This window comes from Phoxinus phoxinus (genome assembly GCF_949152265.1).
Source record: "Phoxinus phoxinus genome assembly, chromosome: 4".
NCBI classification, from domain to species: Eukaryota; Metazoa; Chordata; class Actinopteri; order Cypriniformes; family Leuciscidae; genus Phoxinus; species Phoxinus phoxinus.
Genome location: NC_136879.1, coordinates 20,692,446 through 20,715,152, shown reverse-complemented (window position 1 = coordinate 20,715,152; position 22,707 = coordinate 20,692,446). Strand labels below are relative to the sequence as shown.

At 43.0% G+C, this 22,707-nt stretch overlaps 1 long non-coding RNA gene and 1 pseudogene across 2 annotated transcripts in view; one reads left to right on the top strand and one right to left on the bottom strand.

Moving 5' to 3' along the window:
• The first annotated feature begins 1,416 nt into the window (after positions 1-1,416).
• On the top strand, positions 1,417-4,133 carry LOC306997758 (chymotrypsin B-like; annotated as a pseudogene). Its single transcript, XR_013800681.1, has 7 exons — positions 1,417-1,953; positions 2,095-2,195; positions 2,288-2,373; positions 2,478-2,559; positions 3,349-3,529; positions 3,648-3,778; positions 3,871-4,133. The product of XR_013800681.1 is annotated as a chymotrypsin B-like (transcript).
• The window catches only part of LOC306997762, a 57,099-nt gene continuing 37,834 nt past the window's right edge, over positions 3,443-22,707 (bottom strand). The window contains exon 3 of the long non-coding RNA XR_013797444.1: positions 3,443-3,546. This is a non-coding gene — a long non-coding RNA (uncharacterized lncRNA). The remainder of the gene's footprint in view (positions 3,547-22,707) is intronic.

Genomic DNA, 22,707 nt, shown 5'->3' with positions numbered 1-22,707 from the left:
TAGTGACCTTAACCCGACCATAACCCGAATTTTAACAGCATGTAAACGTAGTCACTGTCATTCGTGTCCCATGTCAACAGTTGAAATTGCACATGTAGACAGACACAAACACACTCATCGCTGACTCGATCAAGTTAAAATATTTTATGCTCTTAAGCTAAACTATTATTAATAAAATAAAAAAGAGGCATAAGGAATACAAAACCAGCCATAAAGTGAACAAGATATCATGCACAACTAGACTGTAATTATACCAATGATTAACATTTAATACAATCTTTTAAAAATGTTTAGCCGCGCACTTCTGGCAACTCAAGAACTTTAAAAAAGGAAGTTTACCTTAGCAACAAATCAAGAGTAAAATCAGAGAATGTGTTTTGAATAAGATGAGCAGATTATCTTTTTTTTTTTTCTTTTTTTTTCATGCGTTTGAAACGAGATGAGCCAGATTATCTTGCTAGTTTTTTTTCATCATGTGTTTGAAACAAGTTGAGTCAGATTATCTTGCTGTTTTTTTTTTTTTTTTCACGGTTCAGAGATATGGTTATTTCTATAAATGTTTAAACAGCAGTTTTCCTTTTTTTAAGCAAACATTTTGTCTTTCGCTTTCTCAGAAGTGCGTGATTGAATGAACCAAAGGCGTTTTTGCATGTTTCTCAGTGGTTATGTAAAATATCTTTCATATTCTATTGTGTTGATCATGAGGAAGTTTGATTATCTTTCCCTCTACTGTGTACAAACTGAAGTCAATACTTTATAATGGATACATAATAATGTTGACAACATTACAATCCAAATAAAGCCTAAATGGCTAGAATTTAATTCAGCTTGAATCAAAATGAGTTTCACAAATCTGAATTCTAATAAAACACTTAAATTGCATTTAATAATTAGTGCTAAATTTCATTACATCATCAGTCCACATACTGTGACTCTTACTGACTAAGTAAAGCAAGTCGGCTTTATCTTCCAGTAATAAACACTGTATGACTAAGTATAACCAATATAAGTATAATATAAATATAACAAGTGGACAGAGAGCCGATAGATGTGGTGTATATAAAAGTGGTCAGTAAAAAAAATGCTAAGGCTATACATGCAACTTGCCAAAAAACATTTTTTTAAATAAATAAATTAATAAACAAACATACCAATACACAAGGAAATGAAAAGTAATAAATTAAAATAAACTAAAAACAAAACCAATCAAACAAATTGCCAGTACTGTTTTAAAAAAATGTAACAAACTTTATTTTTATTTTGTATCAATAGAGAGTTTACTGTAATATAATGCTTTCCAAAAATGTAAATGTAAGTGATGTTGCAGAAAAACACACAGTTGCACAACACTCAGTCCGGTAAGTGTGTTGTCAACTTATTCGACCGGTTTATTAACATTAAGAATGTTTAGTTTTACATTCCCTCAGCTCTAATAGTGTGACTTAGTCACTCAACATCACTCTGTTCCTCTTCAGCATCACTGGCTTTAATGACTTGACAGGTTGATTGAGGAATTTGCAACAGGTCTAAAACTTAATGGTAAAACCACTAATTTACTGTGAGTATTCAGAAATATATGTTTTTAGTCTTCACTTCATTCAGAAACAATTTACATTTAATAAATAAAACCTCACAACAGGCAAATCTAAAACTCTTTCCCATCAGAAATATTGCATAACCTACAATGACAGAGAATGTATGATGCTTTTCAAAGCTATAGAAAAAAGTCACACCTTCAGAAGTTGCAGATTGTGTCCAGCGATAACAGATCTCAACATTCCTCAGCTGTGAGGTCATTTGAGCTGCTGGGATGGACCTCGATCACGTCCCACATTTAATAGATGATATAAAAGTGAGAGAGAGCACCTACAGGTACAACAGTGAGACATCACAAACTCATCGACATCATGATCTTCACCATCACCTGCCTTGCCCTGGTGGCCTCTGCTCTGGGTAAGTGTCTTCTTTAGAAGTTTGCAGGAAAAGGTAAGGGTGAATATATATATATATATATATATATATATATATATTTACAAAATGCAAAACCTACACAAAGAGCTTCATGTGTCATGACCTTCTGTTCTTTGTCTACAGGTTGTGGAGTGCCAGCTATAAGGCCACAGACGATTGGCAGCAGGATTGTGAATGGACAGAATGCTACTTCTGGTTCTTGGCCCTGGCAGGTTTCTCTCCAGGTAACTGTGTATTGGTCGACTTTTATCCTGCATTTGCCTGATTTGGTCAAAGAGTAAATGTCATGTTTTCAATGCTTTTACCTCTGAAACAGCAACCCGACGGATTTCACTTCTGCGGTGGATCCCTGATCAACAAGAACTGGGTTCTCACTGCTGCTCACTGCGGTGTCGTGTTCGTGTAAGAGTCTTCAATCTGACAAACGTCACAAACAGAAGTGCTTTACATATGCTGTTTATCTTTCATTTTTACAGTTAGTTTTATCTTTTCTTTTCTCTTTTTAGGGTCGGCTATCATCGTGTCATTCTTGGAGAACATGATCGTGGCTCCAATGTTGAACCCATCCAGATCAGACAAGTTTCCAGGGTAAAGATGTTGATTTCAGCGAAGAATATCAAAATTAGAGATCAACTCATACTATTTATTTCAGTGTTCAAGAACTGAATGCTTTTTAATTGTTGGTTCATTTCTGCTTTTTCACACAACTGAATTGAACTGAATCAACACTGAACTGACTTGAGCTGAATAATGACACTATTGTGTTTTAGAGCTGCTTTACAGCAGAATGGGAATGTTTCTTATATTTTGTGAATTTTGCATCATTGATTCTGTTATTTTCCTGTTTAATATCGTGATCAATATTGTATAAAGTGCTATATAAATAAAGGTGACTTCACTTGACAATAACAAAACAAGAGTTCACTGGACTAGAACAATAAAGACAATACAAATAATATGCATTATAAATGTTCATTATGAATCCATTATTATCATTTTAAACTACTTGAAAGTTTATCCAAAAAATGTGTTTTTTTTTACCTGTTAAATTTAATTAAGTGAAAAAATAGGTATTAGTCAAATTATCTCTAGATTAACTTGTGGTCAGTGTCTGTCAGCTTTAAAGTCTAGTTTACTCCAAAAAATTAAACAAATAGATTTACAGAATCAAAATTGAGCATAGGAAAGAAAACATCTGTACCATATTCTCAAATGAACATTCGTGCTGAAGGTAAAAGGAAAAACTTGCATGAAAGGCTGAAGACGACAAGAAGAAATAAAACATAAATACATGTAGGCTATATCTTAGATTACCTTCCATAAAGTCAGCTTCCACTAGTAACCGTCCATCTTTTTCTCTCCTTTCTGTCTGTGCAGGTCATCAACCATCCGCTCTAGAGCAGCTCGACCATAAACAATGACGTTGCGTTGCTGAAACTTGCGTCTCGAGTTGTCTTCACTCGCCGTATCTCTCCTGTATGTCTGCCTCCATCAACCATCAACATCCTCCCTGGAACTCGCTGCTTCACCACTGGATGGGGCGTAACTGCCACCACATGTAAGTTAGACAGAGACCTGTTAGACAAAGACAAATTACAAAATGTACTCTTGTATATTACTTTTTTTATTTTTTTTTCATGACTCTGAACAGTCTGTCTGATGTTTTCTTTTTTAAGGGAGTCCTCTAATCCTGCAGCAAACAGGTCTGCCCATCATGAGTCCTGCTGTGTGCAGACAGATCTGGGGTCAGAGCAGTATCACTGATGCCATGATCTGTGCTGGAGCCGCTGGATCCTCATCTTGCATGGTACGTGAAGACAGATACAGACAAACACATTACATTAACGTTGCTGCTGTTTCGATTTCAAATGTGTGTTTGTGTCTGTGTGATTCCCACAGGGTGATTCTGGTGGTCCTCTGGTGTGTGAGCGTTCACGGGTCTGGACTCTGGTGGGGTCTGTGTCCTGGGGCCTCGGCACTTGTGACACCCGTTACCCAGTAGTCTACGCCCGTATCTCCTCACAGCGCACCTGGATCGACAGGACTATCGCTTCCAACTCACCGTGACCTGCCTGTTGAGTTTAATGTTTTGTTTATGGTTCATGTTACATATTACGGTTTTAAACAAAATAACAATTTCTGGTAATGAAATGATGAAAATAAAATGAAATGAATACAATAAATTGTAATGAAGTGTGATCATTTATCTGAACTTAAAACATAAGTTACCATAATCCACATAAAGTATAGCAAACAAAATTAAATATAAAATGTTTTCTTTAAAAATAAGTACTTTTTAAAATATATCTTTAAATTGCTATTTTAAAAAACTGTCTTCAACTTTCACAGTAACAAATGACAGACAAAAGTGTTGCAATATTTAACAACAGTGCATGAAAAGCTACTAGATACTAACTTCCAAATAAGTCAGTATTATCAGATGTTCTCACCTGTACAGAATCAGATCAACTATTTGCCAAAGGTAATGAAATGCACATGATGTTCTCTTACCACCAAACATACAGGCATAAATATTGATAACGACAGTCACAAAAAAATCCTTCTGATCACATGATTACGTTGAAAATCTTTTTTTTTCACTTTTGTAAACATGCCAAGATGACAGATCAATCTGTTTAATCCTCTATCCATTGTTCTGAAACCTGTGTGATGTCATGAATCAGAAGCTGAAGAGACCCAGATACAAACAGGAAAGAAACTTGTTGAAAAGCTTCCATTAGAATATGACAAACATTGATGTTCCATATACGGATTCAGACGATCATTAAAATTTAAGTCATAGCACAAGTATAATAATTCTGATTGCTTATAGATTTAGATGCACTTTTATGAGCTCTAATTTTATGACTGTTTGTTAGTCTACTGTAAGTGGATTACTTAATACTCTGTTGTTTTTCAGATTTATAAAATTAGCTTGAAAATGAACACAACTTAAGACAAATTTAAAAATAATTAATAAACTAATTATTTTAGTTTAAAAGCAAACTGTCCATTTCGATGTACAGAATGAGCAGGATCGCATCATGCACAACTAGACTGTGTATGAACAGTAATTATATCAATCATTAACATTTATTACAATATTTTCTTAATGATCCAGTTTTTTTTCATAGCCTGGCACTTCTGGCAACTCAAGTTTACATTAGCATCAAATAAAAATTTTCACGTGTTTGAAACCAGATGAGCCAGATTATTTGGTCCCACTTTATATTAAGTGGCTTTAAGTAGGCTACTATGTACTTACATCGAAAAATAAGTACAATGTACTTATTGTGTTCATGTTGTATTGTAAAACACTTTTGCTGCTATTGAGATGTGATACGGGTAAGGTTAGGGACAGGTGTGGTGGTAAGGTTAAGTTTAAGGGTGGGGTGTAAGGGAAGGGTCTACAGTGTAATTACAAATGTAATTACATACATTAATTACAGCTGTAATTATATGCAGGTATTTTAAAAATATAATTACAATGTAAAAACATATATGTACACAATAAGTCCATTGTATCAAATTAGTAATTTCAATGTAAGTACATAGTACTTAAAGGCACATTATATAAAGTGGGACCCACATGGGTCTCAGTGGTTATGTAAAATATCTTTCATATTCTATTTGTAATGATCTCAGGCTTGGCGTCTGTTCGTCTGTAGAATCAATTTGCAGAAGTTTAATTAAGCAGAAAATCCAAATCAATAGGCAAAGGAATGTTTAAAGATACAGGCTGGGTTTAGTGAACAAAATAGACAGTCCAAATAGGCCACCAACAGTAATCCAAAAATGTGCTATCCAAAAGGCAGGCAAAAGGTCATAACAAGAAGCAGTAACAAAGGCAAAGGATAGAACGGTCAGTAAGGCAGATAAGACTGGCAATACTTCGCAAATTGTTAGTGTAAAGCATGGCTCTTTATATCTAACAAACAGGAAGTGCCTCTAGAAGAAATGGAGTGATGTCAGTATTCAGATGAGGGCTCCCTCTGCTGGTTGGATGGAGCAGATGTTAGACAAACACCTCCGGTTAGAGCGTAGGTTAGTTAGCTTAGCTCTGTTTTCATACAGTAGTTGATTTAACCGTCGAGGGTTTGTGTTGCGTGACTGAAACTAGTATGTCGACACCTGTGAAAGGTGGAAAACAACTAGAAACAAGTTTCTACACGTGTCACAAAGGCCTGAAAATCAAGTTTTTATTTGATATATAATAGAGGGTTATAGAGTGTCTGTTTATTGCATTTATGTTCTAGTACATGATAGAAATTTAAAATCAAACTTTTGGGTGTCCGTCGCTGTGACACAAATAACGTAAACACAACAATTTACTGTTAGCCTGTTGTAGAAAGGACATGTCTTAGTCTAAATCTTTTTAATTGTAGAGCTTACAGGTTTTTGTGAAGAATACGGAATCATCATTTATATTACTGTCACAGTGTCTGGTTTGTGTATTCCTGGTGTCCACTAGAGGTCCTCTTCCCCACGGTGTCATCCACATTATAACTACATTTCCCATAATCCTTTGTCTGTTACCCATCAATGTTCATTTCACACAGCTGTTCCCTGTCTTCATTGTTCCCAGCTGTTCCTTGTTAGTGTCTGTGTATAAGTACCCTGTCTGTCTCAGTTCATGTCACGGAGTCCTTGTTTAATGTCCCCACACTTCTGTTCCTGTTGCTGCCTGTTACCTGTTCTTGTCTTGTGTCCTTGGATTGAATTACTGGATTTTGACCATTTGCCTGGCTGGATTGTGAGTACGGATTTCCCTAATAAACTGCTTTTGGATCTTACCTTTTCCCGTGGGTGTGTCGTGACAGAAGGACTCCGTCATGAATAGATCCAGCGGTAAGGGTTTTCGTGGCTCTTCCCCAGCCATCAAGAGGGGAGGTTCGAAGGAGGTTCCACCGCGGATGAACATTTTTCAATGTTTTGCGCTATGGGCCCATCAAACGGAGGAGATCATGGCGACCAAATCCCCTGAGCCTCCTTCAGTCAGGCAGGAATCTTTTGAGGGAACCCGCCTGGCCAAGTTTTCTGGGACCCGTGGAGGCCGCAGGGGAGGAGGTACTAGAGGTGACTTCCAGCACCACTCTTCGCCTCAGTCTCTCTTCCACCCTGGGCCGGTGATGCTCGACCCAGAGCTCCCTTCACCATTGTTTCTGTCCCACCCGGAGCCTACTCCTCGCCATCGAACACGGAGGAAGATGAAGACTTCCTGCCTCCTTAATGACCCGGAGACCGTCCTTGAGCAGATCGCTGTCGTCCCAGTGGCCGTGCCGGTGCAGCCCGCTGTCGTCCCGGAGGCCGTCCCCTCCGAGCAGCCCGCTGTCGTCCCGGAGGCCGTCCCCTCCGAGCAGCCCGCTGTCGTCCCGGAGGCCGTCCCCTCCGAGCAGCCCGCTGTCGTCCCGGAGGCCGTCCCCTCCGAGCAGCCCGCTGTCGTCCCGGAGGCCGTCCCCTCCGAGCAGCCCGCTGTCATCCCTGAGATTGTCTCGGAGCCGCCCACCATCAGTCCTGCCACGGCCAAGAGAGCGGTCTTCCTCTTTTATGCGGTGGCGGTACTGCATGCGTGGAGGAGGCACAGGATGTCTGCCGTTCCAGAGACTGTCCACTTCACGTCTGCTGTTCCAGAGCCGGAGCCAGTGTCTGCTGTTCCAGAGCCGGAGCCAGTGTCTGCTGTTCCAGAGCCGGAGCCAGTGTCTGCTGTTCCAGAGCCGGAGCCAGTGTCTGCTGTTCCAGAGCCGGAGCCAGTGTCTGCTGTTGCAGAGCCGGAGCCAGTGTCTGCTGTTGCAGAGCCGGAGCCAGTGTCTGCTGTTGCAGAGCCGGAGCCAGTGTCTGCTGTTGCAGAGCCGGAGCCAGTGTCTGCTGTTGCAGAGCCGGAGCCAGTGTCTGCTGTTGCAGAGCCGGAGCCAGTGTCTGCTGTTCCAGAGCCGGAGCCAGTGTCTGCTGTTCCAGAGCCGGAGCCGGAGCCGGAGCCAGTGTCTGCTGTTCCAGAGCCAGAGCCGGAGCCAGTGTCTGCTGTTCCAGAGCCAGAGCCGGAGCCAGTGTCTGCTGTTCCAGAGCCAGAGCCGGAGCCAGTGTCTGCTGTTCCAGAGCCAGAGCCGGAGCCAGTGTCTGCTGTTCCAGAGCCAGAGCCGGAGCCAGTGTCTGCTGTTCCAGAGCCGGAGCCGGAGCCAGTGTCTGCTGTTCCAGAGCCGGAGCCGGAGCCAGTGTCTGCTGTTCCAGAGCCGGAGCCGGAGCCAGTGTCTGCTGTTCCAGAGCCGGAGCCGGAGCCAGTGTCTGCTGTTCCAGAGCCAGAGCCGGAGCCAGTGTCTGCTGTTCCAGAGCCAGAGCCGGAGCCAGTGTCTGCTGTTCCAGAGCCAGAGCCGGAGCCAGTGTCTGCTGTTCCAGAGCCAGAGCCGGAGCCAGTGTCTGCTGTTCCAGAGCCAGAGCCGGAGCCAGTGTCTGCTGTTCCAGAGCCGGAGCCGGAGCCAGTGTCTGCTGTTCCAGAGCCGGAGCCGGAGCCAGTGTCTGCTGTTCCAGAGCCGGAGCCGGAGCCAGTGTCTGCTGTTCCAGAGCCGGAGCCAGTGTCTGCTGTTCCAGAGCCGGAGCCAGTGTCTGCTGTTCCAGAGCCGGAGCCAGTGTCTGCTGTTCCAGAGCCGGAGCCAGTGTCTGCTGTTCCAGAGCCGGAGCCACTGTCTGCTGTTGCAGAGCCGGAGCCACTGTCTGCTGTTCCAGAGCCGGAGCCAGTGTCTGCTGTTCCAGAGCCGGAGCCAGTGTCTGCTGTTCCAGAGCCGGAGCCACTGTCTGCTGTTCCAGAGCCGGAGCCACTGTCTGCTGTTCCAGAGCCGGAGCCAGTGTCTGCTGCTGTTCCAGAGCCGGAGCCAGTGTCTGCTGCTGTTCCAGAGCCGGAGCCAGTGTCTGCTGCTGTTCCAGAGCCGGAGCCAGTGTCTGCTGCAGTTCCAGAGCCGGAGCCACTGTCTGCTGTTCCAGAGCCGGAGCCAGTGTCTGCTGCTGTTCCAGAGCCGGAGCCAGTGTCTGCTGCTGTTCCAGAGCCGGAGCCAGTGTCTGCTGCTGTTCCAGAGCCGGAGCCAGTGTCTGCTGCAGTTCCAGAGCCGGAGCCAGTGTCTGCTGCAGTTCCAGAGCCGGAGCCAGTGTCTGCTGCAGTTCCTGTGCCGGAGCCAGTGTCTGCTGCAGTTCCAGAGCCGGAGCCAGTGTCTGCTGCAGTTCCTGAGCCGGAGCCAGTGTCTGCTGCAGTTCCTGAGCCGGAGCCAGTGTCTGCTGCAGTTCCTGAGCCGGAGCCAGTGACTGCTGCAGTTCCTGTGCCGGAGCCAGTGTCTGCTGCAGTTCCTGAGCCGGAGCCACTGTCTGCTGCAGTTCCTGAGCCGGAGCCACTGTCTGCTGCAGTTCCTGAGCCGGAGCCAGTGTCTGCTGCAGTTCCTGAGCCGGAGCCAGTGTCTGCTGCAGTTCCTGAGCCGGAGCCAGTGTCTGCTGCAGTTCCTGAGCCGGAGCCAGTGTCTGCTGCAGTTCCTGAGCCGGAGCCAGTGTCTGCTGCAGTTCCTGAGCCGGAGCCAGTGTCTGCTGCAGTTCCTGAGCCGGAGCCAGTGTCTGCTGCTGTTCCTGAGCCGGTGGCGTCTGTTGCAGTTCCTGAGCCGGTGGCGTCTGTTGCAGTTCCTGAGCCGGTGGCGTCTGTTGCAGTTCCTGAGCCGGTGGCGTCTGTTGCAGTTCCTGAGCCGGTGGCGTCTGTTGCAGTTCCTGAGCCGGTGGCGTCTGTTGCAGTTCCTGAGCCGGTGGCGTCTGTTGCCGTTCCTGAGCCGGTGCCGTCTGTTGCCGTTCCTGAGCCGGTGGCGTCTGTTGCAGTTCCTGAGCCGGTGGCGTCTGTGACTGTTCCTGAGCCGGTGGCGTCTGTTCCAGTTCCTGAGCCGGTGGCGTCTGTTCCAGTTCCTGAGCCGGTGGCGTCTGTTCCAGTTCCTGAGCCGGTGGCGTCTGTTCCAGTGCCTGAGCCGGTGGCATCTGTTCCAGTTCCTGAGCCGGTGGTGTCTGTTGCAGTTCCAGAGCAAGGGTCTGTCTCTGTTCCGCCTTGGTCTTCACCGCCATGGCCGCCCGAGTGGTCAAAATCTTCCCTTGTCTTGCTGAATTCATTACTGAAGGATCAATACAGTGAAGGTTAAGATGGAAACGCATTTAGCCTAGATCTAATGTGTTAAACATCCTATACTCCCCAGTTTTATCTTTCAAATTACTAGCATGTATTAAAGATGCAGCTTCAAATAATGTAAAATAATTGGTTACTTTAAAAGTAAAGATGTAATTTGGTGAACTGGTGCTTTAAGGAACTTTACAGAATTTGTCATTAAACTACTGAAACCAATGCAATGAAATAAGCTGATCTGGAATCATTCTGAATTTCACCAAAGACATGTTCTGGATATGATTGGAAGGCCAAATAATGTGTTGTATTTTTAATTGACATGTATTGTAAGAGCAAGCAACCTGTGTGAACTGATCTGGCTTGTTGTACTTGCATTAAAATGACAATAAAATTATAAATGACCCACACAATTTGACTGTGGCTTTTAACTTTTGGAATAGTAGGAGTTACTGTGTACAGACAGCATCACCCTGTCAGTACACTTCTGGTTAACAAAGAGAAATTCAACTTAAATTATGTCAGTCATTTTATTGTAATCTAGCTTATGTCAGGTCTAGTGTTTAAACATGAGATATAATTTGTCTTGTGTACTGTACATCTAACGGTCGATCTTTGGTCTCATTAATCTATAGTTTGTTCCATGGCATATCGTTTTGGCTGAGGGCAAAGTGAAGTTTCATAATTGTATATATTTAGGCTATTTAACTTTAGCTATTTTAAGCTGACTTATGTTTGACTGAATTGTTTGCTTTATTTCTCATTGTATAGCTTCTTATACCGCCTAGGCTACTTATACTTTTATACTGGATATTATTGATCATTAAAACTAAAGAGTCAGGGTTGTGTAATTTTATTTTATATATTTTAAAATATATAAAATATGTTTTATATTTATTTTATTATACATTCTCTTCACTGTATGTACATGTAAAATGACACAACCCCGTCTCTGTTAAATGTCAGTTTTAATGTTAATTGTTTCATATTTTTAAAATGAAACCAAAAAGAAACAGGGTTGTGTTTTATATTTCGTGTTGTTATAAATATATGCAGTGAAGATAATCAATGTACACGTTGCCTGAACTTCATTTGGGTGGCCATTTAATGTGTGTAAGATTTTTTTTGAATGAAAAGACGCAGAGTGGTGTTTTATACCATATTTTGTTTTATTGTTGCCTAAAATATAGCCTACATAAAGAGATAACCGGAGTAGCCAGAGCGTGCTGACTGACGCGATCAAGAACGCCGCTGTTCCATTTGCAGAATAACCGGACTTTCGTCCTCTCGTCCTCGGGAGTTCGTTCTCCTTAGTCGAACTTGGCAAGTCCAAACTACCAAGGACGCAAGTCCGAAGTTTGCGTACTTGGTATTGAGAAACCGCCCGTGTCTTGGAATAAACCATAGACAGTATATAAGATGGACACAGCGACCCCATAGATTTCAACGGAGAAAAGTGAAGCCCATTAGAAGCACTCATTTCCTGATTGCCAGGCGTACTGCGCAGGCTCAAACTGAGCAACGTGTCTGACAGTTGTAAGTCTTCTAGTAGCTGTGCCGAGAGAAATCTGAATCATTCCCTTCCGAATCTCGCAGAGACGGAGAGCGTGAGTATTAGCTGTCCATGAGCTAGCAGCAGGAGCAACTTTATCACTCTCTATGGGCTTCTCCCTTGACTTTATCGGACTTTATACCTCCACGTCCCCCCGATTCCTTGCGAGCTTCTCCGCCGGTCTATACGGTAATTTCTCTACAGTGAGACAGAGAGTCGCGTGGTTATGACGCAATCGTTAGCCTATTTTTACAAAATCGGCTTCTATGGGGCCATAACGTAAGATGCAAAGTAATGTTGCCTTTTATACATTGTCGTGTTTCTTTAGAAATAAATAATGAACAAATGGAGTCTTTGGACACCTCACATGTAAAGTTATTCGCTGTCAAAGTGACGCCAAAATGAATGGGAGTCAATGGAATGCTAACAGCAGGTGATGTTCTGATCAGAACCCCGGGGAGGCTTCAGTTTCCGGCGGATGGATTACCCCCTTGGAATAAACACGATGGTATTCCCTCGCCCTAATCCCCCTCCTCCTATTGGAGATTGACTCAGCCATGTTCAATTTCTCTTGTTCATAGACGCTGGCTTCTTCTTCAGCTCCGTAAATGTAAAATAACACATTTGTTCACTGTAGAAATTAAAAATATAGTTCTCTTACGAGAGGTTCTCTCGTATTCCGTAAGTATCTTATGCTACGGGTAAAGTCATCTTTTCTGACGCTTTGCACCCTCACACGTCAGAGCCCGACAGAATGGGTGTGGCTTTAGCGTATAAGGAAGGGCTCGGGGGCTGCTTATCTGATTTTCATCTTCGATCTCCTGCGCGGATCAGACCATCGTGCCGGATTTAAGAAGCGCGACGGACCTTTCTCTTCGCGCCATGAAAATCCGCGGCTCAGGCCATCGGACGCTGCATGACCTCGCTCACTGTCGCAGAGAGGCACATATGGCTGGCGCCAGGGGCGGCTTAAGCCCCGAATGTTTTGTCAAAAGCCTTTTAGTTTTTTTTTAAATAACTTAAACTTTGTTTGATTTCCTCTCAGTCTTTCTGACTGGAGCGGCAAAAAATTAAACAAAAGCTCTATTACCGTGCGTGGTGGCGGACTGTAATGCATTGCGCATCACTCGGCTTGTTTGCCAACTGCCAATAAAAACTAACGAAGAACATAAATCTTCTTCTTCATCGTTGTCATCAGGGGCTGGCGGGCTATTGTATGTTACACCGGCGTCGTAGCGAGCTTACTGGCTAACCGGCTGAAGTTAATATGGACATAAAGTTTTTTACCTCACCGGCCGGAGAGAGATTCAGAAGCAGCGTCGGACGAACCGCGGACAAGTGTATGCTGCGTTCACAGTACACCATACGAATTCACCTCATTCGTGCGTCCAGTTTTTTTTTTTTTTTTTTTTTGAGTAGGCCTAACTATCATCATTTTCCCAGATAGTGTATCGATTTTTAGGCGTTCTATTATCTAAAACAGCCTGAAAAATAGTGCATTTAGCTGACGTAAATGGGAAAAAAAATCTCATCGATCCCCCCAGCCTCCTCCACTGCAACAGCATCAAGGCTCGCGCCAGAGATCACGTTCATCTAGCCGCCGCAGGCCGCCTCCCCCTCGGGGACCCCGGCCTAGGATTGCGCTGAAACCTGAGCCAGCGAAGTCCTCCTAGCGTCAAGGAGGAAACGGTGGTTGAGTCCCGCTGCGGCCGGACCGCCATCAAAACTTCTCGCTCTGTCAGTCCACTGAACAAAGGCAACTGCAGATGTGTATTCTGCAGCCAACGAGCGCGTCGCGCAACCCGCTTACCTGCACACAAACGCCGTTTTCACGGCGACCTAGAGAATCTCATAAAGAGTATAATTTCTGGTTATCCGGCTCACGCCGATGGTGTTTTAAGTGTAAAAGTTGTGCCTGCTTCCCAGTGTTCACCCCTACACATAAGCACGGTTCCCCCAGTGTCATTCACTCATACAGAGCCCACTCTCATGAAGCTGGCATATGCCGCTCTAAGTGTTAAATGTAGGAAATGTGCCCACAGAACAGTGCCCAAACCTACTCACTGCCCGCTCTGTTACACCCTTGTCATGGGGAACAGAAAATATAAAGCCGACACACACCGGCTATGTCATAAGACCTGGGTCTGCTCACGGGCGCTCACGCTTACTGACAAACACTTTATTTTTGTCAGCCAGCCGCCGCTCTCAGCACGCCGCTGTATGCAAGTGCCGAGAGCGCGCTCGTAGCGCCAATGCTTCAGACTCAGGTTCAAGAGCCCACACTGTGCTGCGGTCGGGACCAGGAGACCATTCTACCCCTAGCCATACACGCAGAGGCGTGGGAGTGTCAGAATGGGTGCTAAATACAGTGAAGCAAGGCTATTCGCTGCAATTCGCTCGTCTGTTGTTACTGGATACCTCTGCTGTCTGTAAGATGTCAAGAACGCTGTGTGTCTGTGCAGCCGTTTCCCGCCTGGTTGGATTACCCAATTTTTTCACTGTTGAACTTTGAACTGAACTGTTGATAAGTTTGCCATCAGGCTGCTGCGAGCTCTCTACCCTGTTACATCCCTACCACGCTCGGCTCCTCAGGTGGGTGAGTTACCGCTCTCTCTATGCGCTGTTTGTTACTGCTTACTATCTGGGTACGTTGCCTCCTATTTAGTCAGCTGTTTTGGTGAAGTGACGTGCAGGGTTTGGCTAACGTGGTCCCTTCCGCCCATTCGTCTCCTTGGTACACTCCTGAGCTCCGTATCCTAAAGGCCACTGGTAGACGACTTGAGCGTCATTATATGAAAACTGGCCTGACTGTTCACCATTTGGCTTTTATTGAACATGTAAAAAATTACAAATTTGCCCTGAACTTGGCTCGTTCTAGTTTTGTATCTGCCACAATTAAAGGACAAGTTCGGTATTTTACACTTAAAGCCCTGTTTACAGATCATATCTGATGAAATAGAACGGTTAAGATTAAAATTTGGACACATGCTCCTGTCCCGAGAATTTTAGGTTTATTTTGCTTCCCCCCACCAGTCACTTCAGTCACTGTGGTGCTTTCGTGCTCTGCACTTTATTTTCTCTCGAGGCATCGCCAGCACAGCTGACACAGGTAAACACACGGGCTAGAAGAGTTTCTGCTAGAATACATTCTGTTCCCGCTTCGGGTGCCATGATGCCATCAAGCGGTATCTCTGGTCGTAACCAGTCCTTCACTGACCAATCAGCGTTCATTAGCAGAATGCTAGCGTGTTATGGGCAACAACAGCTCAACCTGTAAGAAATCGAAAGGACATAAGTACTCGTTCATTCAATTTTCGACCTATAACCCATGTTGAACTTGCCAAGCCTACAATCAAATCTGAGATTTCTCAACGGCAATCGGCTGAAAGGGACAAATTTAGCCGTCTAGCCCCATAGACTCCCATTAATTTTGCACTCTGGGGTGATCGCCCCCAGTGGAACTCTGGTGGAACTACAACCAAAATTCGGTACAATAGGACTTAATAGGGAGTGAACAGACACTCCGTAGACGGGCTCTGGTATTACTCCGCCTTTTACTTTACCAATTGGCAAAGGTGCATTATCGCCACCAACTGGGCTGGAGTGTCTATTATTCAAGCTCTCAACGGAAGAATCACGGGTGTGACACGTTTGGCAAAATAGGTCCACAAAAGCTAAATAAACCTAAAATTCTCGGGACAGCAGCATGTGTCCAAATTTGAATCTTAACCGTTATATTTCATCAGATACGATATGTAAACAGGGCTTTAAGTGTAAAATACCGAACTTGTCCTTTAATAAATCAAGAAACATTCCCTCTGCTTCATTCCCTCTGCCACTCAAAACTGCCGCTGTTACCCCTGTTCTCAAGAAACCCAGCCTTGATCCCTCAGTTTTATCTAATTATCGTCCTATTTCGTCCCTTCATAGCTAAATTACTAGAAAGTACTGTTGCCTCCCAGCTTCAGTCTTTTCTAGTCGAAAATAATATTTTTGATCCTCTTCAATCTGGTTTTCGCCCTCTACATAGTACTGAAACTGCACTAGTTAAGGTACTGAATGATCTGCTTCTCTCTGGTGACTCTGGTTCTCTGTCTATGCTCCTGCTGCTCGACCTCAGCTCTGCCTTCGATACGGTCTCCCATCAACTACTAATTTCTCGCCTTTCGGATGTGGGTATTTCCGGTTGTACGAAAGCCTATCTTAGGAACCAAAGTTGTTGGCCACACGGACTGATTATAGTGGGATACACAGGAAGACAGTTTGGGGAATGTTCATCTCTGTACGCTTGTTTATGTTTTGTATAATGCGTTTATGCCTCGATGTAAGTACATCTACATATTTATGTTTATAGAATGAGTGTTATTGATGTCCCGCGATCGTTCCGCGGTAACCATCGGCGAGTTTGGAGCGCCGTAGCGGCCGTAATTTGCCGCGAGAGAAATGCGCTAATCAGTATTAGCATCGCCAGTATTCTAAACTGCATCACCAATGTGTGTACATGATTAATGTACCATTGTACAGTTTATCATAAGTATTTACGTTGATAAGACTGTTATTACCGTTAATGATGCAGACTTGAGTGTTAATCATTGTTTATTGCGTTTGTTAGACTATTATGCGAGTGTGTAAATGATTCTCAGAATATGATTGTAATTATATTTCTTTATTGTTCTTTAGACCATTAATACAGACATCATTGCCTAAGAACAACTGGTTCAAATGACAACTGAAAGACGATTCAATAAATACATCTTTGTGAAGACTCTATTCTCCGACCCATGATTCTCTGACCGGAATCTCGTCCATATTTGGCCGCCTCAATCAGTGTTTTATAAAGTTGTAGCACGGCTTCGCTACACCGGTGCTGCTCTTTCTTGTTTTGTTTTTCCTATCTCTCTGACAGACAATTCTACATTTCATTTCAGGATTTTCGCTCACCTTTCGCAGATCCAGCCCTGGCTTTGCTCTGTCCCGTTCGCGCTCTGCATATGTACGTGGACAGAACTCAAAGCGTCAGGACCTCAGACCAGCTCTTTGTCTGTTACGGAGGCCAGCAGAAGGGAAAGGCTGTCTCCAAGCAGAGGATGGCCCACTGGATAGCGGATGCCATCGCCTTGGCTTACCAAGTTCAAGGCGTGCCCTGCCCGCTCGGGTTGCATGCGCACTCTACGAGAGGCGTTGCATCCTCCTGGGCGCTGGCACGTGGCTCCTCGCTAACAGATATCTGTAGAGCTGCGGGCTGGGCGACACCTAACACGTTCGCTAGATCCTAAAGCCTACGTGTAGAGCCGGTCTCCTCCCGTGTTCGCACCCTAGACGGGTAGAAGCACTGAGAGGCCCGGCTCTGTCGGCTTGCTGCACCCTACTGTGCACCCTTATTCTCCAGTGTGAAAAACCTGTGAGTCCTCCAAAAACCCTCGGGCCGGACTTGGCGGAGCGTCCGGTGCCAGGCCTTTATCCGCTGAATCCTTGAGAACCGGATTTAGACTGGGTCACATATGTGTAGGGCTGAACGATTTTGGAAAATAATCTAATTGCGATTTTTTATATTTTATATTATTCAACAAACACAAGCAATAAATCATTGTACAATATGGATGGGAATCTTTAGGCACCTCATGAGCTGATCAACTTTTTTTAAATTAATTAATCTTATTAAAAAAACTTTAATAATGATATGTAGGCTACTTTTAAAAAATAATTACACATTAAAAAACGAAATTAATACAGTTACATGTTATTTTAAATAGGCTATATAAACGAATAGCTTCAAAACATAAAAGTTATCAATAACAAAGAGGGAAAAAAACATTACAAGCAATAACCAAAGAGTGCTTTCAGTATTTAAGAGTAGTCTGAATGTTTTCCATTCAAGAGTTGTGATTAAGTGATTTTTCTTTCTCAGTTTAGATACGATAAGCTGCTTCACACTAATGCACAGATCTCTTTTGAAATATAATATGTGGTTTGTCCTGTCTGTTTAATAACTTAAGACATAACTGACTGTTTACATTAATTTCGCGTCTTAAACGCATTTTGAGATGCAAGTATAGACTATATTTAACCACGTAAACAGAGTCGCTCACAGCCGCTCTTCACAAAGCGGTTTTCATATTTTTATTTTTAATATATAAGCCAACTGCATTCCAAAAGACATATGATGCCTTTATAGCATTTGTAAGGAAAATACCGGCGGACGGGACCGCGCACTACTAGAGTAACATCAAGCAAAGCGCGCGTATTTCACAGCGCATCTACATCTAGTGCCATATGATCTTCTAGTCAGTGCAATGAAGCCCGCGAATGTCCAATTCGCTTCAACATTTCCGAACTGTATGAAAGACTATTTTTCGGAAGGTTCGAATGTGTGTGTGTGTGTGACAGAGGAATTAGAAGCAAGCAGAATACGGTTGTTTTTAAAGCACGCAGCGTCATCTGGCATCTGTTAAAACTAAGCTCAGACTCGATTCTGAAATTATCTGAATCCATACAGAATCGTTGAAGAGAATCTATAACACAATCACATAAATTAAACAAACTGTACGTTCTTTCCTGTAGCCTATGCCAGGCCTATGCGTAGCGTGCCAAGTTGATGCTTCATCTGCGGTGCAGATTGCTTTACTATCGCGTGTCACGTGACCAGAGAGTAATCGCAGCTTTTGCGATTACAAAATTGCGTTTCATCATATCGCGATATTATCGCAAATGCAATTAATCGTTCAGCCCTACATATGTGTGACCCTACGGGGATCCCATATGTGTATATTCTCCACGGCTGCTCCTAGTCGGAAGCCCGTGTCTTTCCCTTGGGCTAAGTCACCCACTACTCGTATGCTGTACAACCCTCGGGTTAGTCCATATGTTATCTCCACTTAACTCCTCGAGAATGTGGCTTCCGCAGCGTTCCCTTCCTTCAGTTCGGGCATGCTTCCCAGTGTTATCCAATAATCTCACTGTATGGGTTATCACGGAACAACAGTGACAGGTTCACTCTGTGTAAGCCTCCTCCTATCGTCCTTCCAGGCCTTGCACAGGGCGCTGGATGGGGTGCAGCAGCTGTGGCGCTTTGGTAGGGATTCCTATTTGTCGGTCACGACATACGTCGTAGTGACCGACTGATAGGGAACGTCTCGGTTACGTATGTAACCCTCGTTCCCTGAAGGAGGGAACGGAGACGTATGTCGGCTTGTCGACGTAAGCTTATCGGCTTGGCTCCTCAGCAAAAAACTACAGTGCAATCACCAGCTGCTCGTTATATACCCGCGCTGCGAGGCTGCGAGCCTTTACTTTTCGCAAACCTTGTGAGCGCGCGAACCCAAACGCTGTGACCTCGCGCCGAATGTTTATATTGGTTTATTAAGTACAAACGGGCGAGTTATGAAAAATTGAGTGTGAGGGATATGTTCACTTCACACAAAAAGATATTGGAATGTGACGGCTAACTGTTAGCGTTTAGTCCACTGTCTATAATAGACTAATTTAGAGATCACTTTTTTTTTTTTTTTTCACCGACTACCAACATTTTTGATCGGTTAACGTTGATACGGTCAACCATAGGTCAAACAGTCATCGGTTAACATCCCTACCAGGAACTCTTTGATCAGGCAGCTCATATCTTCATCCAGATACACGACGAGGCACTTCAAGAGGCACTCTCTTTTGATGTCTACGTCTTGACTGCAAAACATGTCATAAGATTTATAGCTGTTGCCTTACCAAAACAATACTTAAAGATTAGTTCACACAAAAATGTTATTTCTGTCATTAATCTCACCCTCACGTCGTTCCAAACCCGTAAGACCTTGAAGTTCATCTTCAAAACACAACTTAAGATATTTTTTATGAAATCCAAGAGTAAAAAAATAATAATATCCTAAACAGAAAGCAACGAAATTACCACATTTAAGACCCAGAAAATTAGTAAAGACACGTTACAATAGTCAACGTGACTACTACAGTGGTTCAACCTTAAAGGGGTCATGACATGTTTTTTTTTATTTTATTATTATGTTCCCTTAGGTGCAATTATAGTATTACTATAGTTTTTTTTACAAAAAACTTTTAAAATGTAGTGATTTATGACCTTTTCCCACCCTGTTTCTCATCCTCTGATTCAAACAGTCTGTTTTGGGGGTGTTTCCCCTTTAAGAGTTCAGTGTTAACGCCCACTGTTATGATTGGCTAACGTCAGTGCCTATGCATCAATTATTAACGCCCCCAGCCAGAAGGTTTGCGGATTCGGCGCAACTGTTTATTAGCGGGTGATGCATGCGAACGAAGCGATGACTCTTGCAATGATAAAACCTTATTATGTTTGAGCCGGAATCAGAGGAAAATGAACCATCACCACAACAACGAAGACTGGATCAGCCCGTTGTCCACATGGAAAGTGAAACTATTTTGAATTAATAAAAAAAAATTAACCCGAGACACTTGAAAACGGATTATTGTTGCATAATTATCCAATAGCTTCATTTGCTAACAGTTTAACATTATTTAACTAATTCCAATGAAATGATAGGGTGTACCACGGACAAAAATGCATGCACAGACAGGCCATCTTTGAAGATGCAGCATTGATAAAGGCAACATTTTTAATTTTCTATCACATGTAACGTTAGGCCTACTAGAAAGGCGACATATTTTCAAGATTCTCTTATACAAATGTGTTTATATTAGCCATGGTAAAAAGTAAGTTTGCGTCGTCGTTATTGAGCCCATAGTCGGCACGGTCTTATCTTTGAGCAACCGTTTTCTGGCAAAGCCAAGCATCATATTGGGATTTTTTCCTCAAAACAGTCATCCTTAAATGTATAGAACACTGCCGTGACTGGGACGTCCGCAAAAAATAAAGTGCATCCATTTTTCCCTGACGACTGGATCTTTCAGCGTATTTAAAAAGTAGTTTAAAGTTTTAAATACATTACTTACAGGCGTATTCAAAGATGTTGTTTGTCCACAGCCAGGATCAGCACATCTGCGGCGTCGTAATTTCCCTGTACACAGACCCATTCGCTGTCCGGCGACTGAACGCTTGTGCAGCGCGCGGGGCGCGACAACGATACGAAATGAGCGTAGTTGTCTTGCGCTTAAAGCGTAGTTGTCTTGTGCTGGAGGCGGTCTATATGCAAACGCTGGTACGTCACTTCGTACCGTGACGTCACTTCTTACCATGGATCCAGAACGAGCTGTATTTAGAGCTTGATTAAATAAATGATTCGTTTATAATGGGGAGGACGTCTTAAGCTATGAAACTTGCAGGACGTTTTAATGGTACAAAGACCTCTTATATACCAAAAGATCAAGGCAAATTTGGTTTCTCATGTCATGACCCCTTTAATATTATGAAGCGAAGAGAATACAGTTTGTGTACAAAAACAAAAAAATAATGAATTTATTCAGCAAATATGTCTCCTGTCATTCTCCAATGGTTTTTTCGTTGCAGTACTTACAGGTTCTGTTGCTTTCTATTGAAGATAAAAAAACAAAAAAATCTCTTGGATTTCATTAAATTATCTTAAAAGATAAGTTCACTTTAAAATGAAAATTACCCCAAGCTCATCCTCAAGCCATCCAAGGTGTAAATTACTTTCTTCTTTTTGATGGACACAATCAGAGTTATATTAATAAATATACTGACGTCAAAGCTGAAGAAAGTGCATCCAGCATGAAAGTGGTCCACACGGCTCTAAAGAGTTCATAATAGCCATATGAAGCGAATCGATTAATTTGTGTAAGAAAATACCCATATCTGGTCCGCCAGACCGCCTTTCATATTCAACTTACGAAAAAGTGTAGTTTGCGTAAGTTGAATACGGAAGGCAGTCTAAAAGAAGCTAGATATTTTACTTTTTAAATATATTTTTCTTACACAAACGCATAATTTTATTGCCCCCCATTTATAAAGCTTAGGAGCATCAGGGTGATTATTAAAATAACTCTTGATTGTGTCCATCAGAAAGAAGAAAGTCATATACACCTAGGATGCACTGAGGTTAAATAAAGCTAAGTAGTAGGCCTATGTATCCTGGACACTAAAAAGCTGTTATATTTTTATGCCGCAAAATAAACAACTTAACAGGACCATATCGACACAGTATATAGTCACAAAGATTTAATTAAACTTTGAACTTTTTAAAATACTAGAAATGTAAAACGTGTCCATTAATTACTTTATCCATCATTTATTGATAAAGTGTAGGCTAACTTCTCTGAGTGATATCGACTTTGAAAAATACAAATATGACAAGAGTCACAACAAGCTATGAAACGGCATAAAACCACTTAAATCAATACATTACAATTTCTGAAGGATCATGTGACACACGTGTGATATATTTCAGATTATTTAATTATTGTGACAGGCCTAATCTGAGCATGAGTCGTGACTGCCTGTCTGGTTTTTGTCAATATAGCCGGAAGGTGGCAAACATTTGACGGTTTACGGAGGCGGTCGCCTCGTAATTTTCGATGCAGAAAACCCCCCAAATTTATAATGTAAAAATATAATATGAATTAATAATCCACAAATTATCTATTACTAAAGTATTTATTAATTGCTAACTTATAACTTACAGCGTTTTAGCTAACTTAACGTTACACTAGAAATATACGATGACTCTGACCAGTCTTTAAAATAAAACAAACTGGCTAACGTTACTCAACAAAACACAGGCATTAACGCATCAAATTCTACTTTAATATCAAACAAGTGTATATGAACAGCGATAAAACTGAGGAAAAACCCCCATAAAAACGTACTCGGTTACTAACGTAACCTCGGTTCTCTCTAGGAGAGGGAACGAGTACTGCGTCGAAGAACGCTACGGGAAAGATATTTCTTTGTCGAGATTGAAGCCAAAAATTAATCCTTAATTTTGTAATATTGTAAAACGCTTTTCTGAAGCATACAACCTAGGCGGAGCAATACAGCTCACCCATTGGCTGCTCTGCCAGAAAAGCACAGCCTATGCGAGGCCAGGACGCTGACCAATGAGGACGCTTCGCGCCCTTCTGCGTCACCTCCCGCCCAAACAGGCGTGGCCTAGGCCTA